Source organism: Silene latifolia, chromosome 7 (assembly GCF_048544455.1).
Source record: "Silene latifolia isolate original U9 population chromosome 7, ASM4854445v1, whole genome shotgun sequence".
In the NCBI taxonomy this organism is placed as follows: Eukaryota; Viridiplantae; Streptophyta; class Magnoliopsida; order Caryophyllales; family Caryophyllaceae; genus Silene; species Silene latifolia.
The window spans coordinates 64314044-64319044 of NC_133532.1; the positions used below are offsets into that span (position 1 = coordinate 64314044).

Consider the following 5001-nt stretch of genomic DNA (forward strand, 5'->3'; position numbering starts at 1 on the left):
ATTTCACCGGCTCAATCACTCGGCCGGTGGGGACCGCCCGATCTCGAATTAGGGAACGTGTCGTCCTGGTAGAATTCAGTTTCTACACTCACAAGTTCTGGCTGTTTTGACATCTTCTTAGCTCTTTGAATGGTTTTTGGTTGTTTTTTTTTTTTTAAAAGGTAGGTGACCAGCTTTTATTATGCGTCCCCACAGACGGCGCCAATTGTTCCGGGTGTAGTTCCGAAGCAGAGTTGTGACCACGCAAGCTTGTTGAATGATGTCTTTGACTTGTCTCTTCCTTTCGCTCTCTCCTGTAAAGATGGACAAACTGAGGGCTCGGCTTGGTACCGAGCGTACTCACTCCGACGCTCAAGTCAGTAAACTTAAAGAGATTAAGTTGTGTGTTACTTGGCAAAGTATCTTGTAGAGAGATAAGGGAGTTTATACCAGATTAATAATGAGTTTTAGGATGAGTTGTGGATCGTTTTCTCAATGAGGATTGAGGAGTATTTATAGACTTTCACCTTTTGTCACATAGTGGCCAAGTGGCCAAGTGGCGAAAGCGGTGGAAAGATCATTCTACCCTCGGCCGAGGGACCCATGGCGGCGGTGGCTGGTTGACTCCATGCCGAGGGGACTTGATGTGAGTACGCGGATATGCTTCTCGGTCGGCTAGTTGCCGAGACCGAGACCCAAGTGACAAGCCGATTTCGGGATTGCGTGGTTAGTCATCGATACGTTGACTTCATTGTGGATATCTTTGACCTTGCTTTCAATATGTTGATTTCATTCACCGGGGTGATGAGAATATACCCCATCAATTTATTTTTTAGTTATTATTATTAATATATTATATTAATAATAAAAATAAACATGTGATTAATAAGTATTCGACTTGTTGTAAATTTAAGACGGATATAACGTCTTAAGGGTAACAAGATTGCATATACCTGACCCCCATTACCCTGCAATTTACGGAAGCTTTTGAGGCGTTGGGATAATGCTATTTTTTTTTTCTTTGAGGAGAAACTGATTATATTGATTAAGTGAAACCAGCAGCATTCATTGTAACAAGAGAAGCAATTCTCTCTGGAACTCTTCCAACCCAATACCGCGTTGAATAAGTAATTGGTAAAAGGTGAGCCAAACCATGAGCCATGACATTTCCGTCTCTACAAGTGAAATTAAACTTAATACAATCAAAAGTATTAACTAAATCAAGAACGACTTTTCCAATTCTTCCAAAGTAATTCGCAGGGAAATATTTCGACTTTAACACGGTGATCAAGGTCCTCTAATCCGATTCCAACACCACGTTATCCAAACCCATATACTTCATGGTTAAAATGCCAAACTCGGCAGCTTTTGCTTCGGCGATCTCCGGACCCAACTGAGGAAAAGCAAACCAGCAAACCATGGCCTAGTGTTTACACTCATTCTCATTTCAGACGGCCTTATGTAACCATTTAAACCGGGTTACATTTCATATTTTCATGGTAAAATATTACTATTTAAACTGGGTTACATTTAGATGTAATGAGTTATATATGACCGTCCGAAACCGTAAGACAAAAATGAGTGTCTGAAGGGAGACCTTATGTGGCGTTGAACTGTACAACCCTCAACCACTATATCTTGATTGCATAATATACAGTAGTAATTGCATATAAATGTGAGTTACGACAGCCTGAAATTGACGTTGTTGTGGCCATGCATTGCATATACTTGCTTGCATCGTATAATAATGTGTCTGCCACCTGTGAACTTTCCTATACTCGTGTCCTTCACTGAAAGGATTACCCTAAAAATGGGTTCAAAGAGGGCTTCTATCATCTACAGTAGTCGGGGCAAAATTAGGTTGGGACTTGGGAGTACAAGGCTAATGACCTAATGTATTGACTGAATTATTTAAACCCGTGTTATTGTTTAAGATGAGTATATTCGTCTTAAATAAAAAAAATTGAAAAGATAGGAAATTTTTTTGGAAGAAAGATCCAAGATCAAATGTGCTTATAGTAGATCAGTAGGTCGTATTTAAAGTCGAATAATGACAGTGAGTCGATTAGTGAATGACTATCTAATAGATCGACAAAGTATGATCTTTCTATCTTTTTACGTCATTTGGTTTAGTTCAGACTCAAGAACGATAACATCATCCATCATAAGTTTTAAGACAACTACATAATCATGAAAATGGCTCGAATCTCTACATAAACTTAGACCAATTCCTCACTAGTTAATCTAAGCATCTCCCTATCGTGATCGTCTATTATGATTAACATATTTAAGCCTAGTAATTAATCGGTCTAATAATGGTCATAAATACATTTAATTTTAACTTTAGAAAACGATACATACCATATAGTCCGTAGCAATTTAATCGAACACTAGTAACATGGGTCCAGGTCCCATAGAACTCAATCTAAACCTAAGCCACTATTACCCATAATCGAGCCAACTTTGACCGAGCTCAGCTCGAGCTATCTCGGCTCATTATCACCCATACTCTCGCCTCATAATGTAAAATATCTTGCAAACGATTGTTGGGAGTAAATTATCAATTGTGATAGCATCCACACCACACACACGTCAAAAATTAAAGGAGAAAATGCACAAACTAACTTCCAAAAATAATATAAACTAAATATCAACATAAAGCCAAACTTTCATATTACACCAAATCGGGCCAAAAATTGATGTTTTTTAAGTACTAACTGTCACAAAACTCACAAGTCACGAGTCACGACCGTTTATCTTTCCTTTCGGAAATTCATGTTGTAACACCTCGAAAATTCATTTGATTTAATTCTGTATCGAGCTTGAATTTATACATAATACATTCTTAATTAACTTTGATTTCATTGTATTTTCTTATACATATGGAGTAACTTTTACGCTGAAATCTAGACACAATGTATCCTCGGTTTAATTATTTGACCCGTTTTATTTCGTGTCTAGGGTGAATTGCTACTTTTATAGTTCTATACATATGATCATCATTACAATACGAATACAAAAACAAAATTGTTGACCATATTTTATACATAATGGATGAAATTTTTTGAAGTAATTAAATATAGAGTAGACTGATGATTATACCTAGCTATTTGTCAAATAAACCCACCCATAAACAACCGGGTTGTTGGTTCATCAAGCCCAAACATACCGTCTACTTCTCCTTGAGCAAGTTGCCATGTTGAAAGACTATTATACCCCTCATTCCTTAAACTGTTACCTTCAGGCACAAGGTCAGGTAAGTCAAACAACTCATCATCATCGTGCCGGGTGGGCCCCATAGTGCTAGACCACTCATAGTTAACTTCACATGAAGACAAACTAGTGGTAGTTGATGAAGAACTGAGCTGGATGGACGACGTAATGCCCGCCCATCATCATCATCATTCGATTTAGCTGCGCAAAGAAAATGTTGCCACTTGGCTGAATATCCTTAGGATTAGTTGAAGCAGGACGAGGTAACAAATGAGCATGTTTTGGAAAATTGAGAATTGCATTGTCACCCTTGATGGCTAAAGCCGCCACGTCATGAGCTCGAGCCGCCATCTCAGCAGTTGGATATGTCCCTAGCCATATTCTTGACTTTTTCTTAGGCTCTCTTATTTCGGACACCCATTTACCCCAACTTCTCCTACGTACCCCTCTATAATTGTAATTATGGTTATTTTCATTTTTACAATTGTCAACATTTCTATTCTCCTTAGAATTCACATAATTTTCCTCTTTATTTGAGTTTAATTTTACACTTTTCATCCCTTTTTCGATATTATCATCGGTGTCCAAGTCGACATTTGCGGATGATGAAGAACAAGAGACATTGATGGTATAAATGGGTGTATGGGAGAAAATGTCTAAAGCTTCATATTGAGTGTTTTGTGCTTCCATAATGAGGAAGAAAGTATTTAAGCTTTAGAGTGTGTGTGTGTGTATTTTGTTGCATAATTGTGAGGAAAATAAAGGGTAGTAGTGGCTTTATATAATCTCAAATAAAAGATGTCACCTAATATAAGGAGATTTACAGGAGCTGTTGGAGAAAATAAATGAAAAGAACGGCTGTAAATTCTTGTTAAACACAGATATGTGGCCAGTGGCGTTTTTAGGAGGCTCAAAAATAAATAATAAAGAAGTAAAATGCAAGGAAAATTTGTTATATATGGAAATCGAACCCCCAGCACCCTCAATAAAAAGTCACTTACAAACCATTATATCAACAGTAACTTACTAATTCATTAATATTCTTAGTTGTATATGGCAGTGGGGGTTCAAACTTCAATGAAACCCCATAAACTCCCACTAAAAAAGGCCAATATAATGGAGGAGAGTTTCTCTCCATCTCCTAAAAAGAAATGGAGAGGCCATTTCTTTTCGGTGGTCCAGATCGTATTCTGGCATCATCGAACGACTCAAAATTTATGGGTAAAAATAAAGAGATAATGGGGTTTTGTGAGAAAAATATTATTAAATGAGTTTAAGAGAGGAAATGAAGAGGAAATGGAGAGGATCCATTTTCAATATAATGGACAGGGCTGTTTAAAACAATAAAACGGGTTAAATAGGTGGATAAGTGAATAACATAATGCCTGGGAAAAGGCGAATTCTTGTTCCATTTACCAATATAGGGTAATATTAAATCTATTTTATACTTAAGATAATATAATTGTCTTAAGAGAAACCGTGTTAAAGAAAAAAAAGGTCCCTCAAATTGGCAAAAATGAAGGTAAATGTGTACATTCTCATTTAATTTTTGTTTTGATATATAGTCCCCATGTGGCAAACTTGATTGGAAGCATCATGCATGGAGTTAGTATTATGTGTTACTAGTGAATTAGTCTATTCATACTAGAGAACAATTGTGTTTTTGTATCACCACCTTTTATTTGGATTGTTTCTATAAACAATCCATCAATTATGGGTATTTTGTCCATTAATTCCACCAATTCCATTCATCATTTCCCAGGTGTATAAATGAAATCTTGGGGTATCTAGGCTTTTTATCTCTTTTGC

The 5001-nt window shown here is 36.9% G+C and overlaps 1 pseudogene; it reads right to left on the reverse strand.

Moving 5' to 3' along the window:
- Positions 1 to 2750: 2750 nt before the first annotated feature.
- On the reverse strand, positions 2751 to 4098 carry LOC141591123 (ethylene-responsive transcription factor ERF035-like; annotated as a pseudogene).
- Positions 4099 to 5001: the final 903 nt, after the last annotated feature.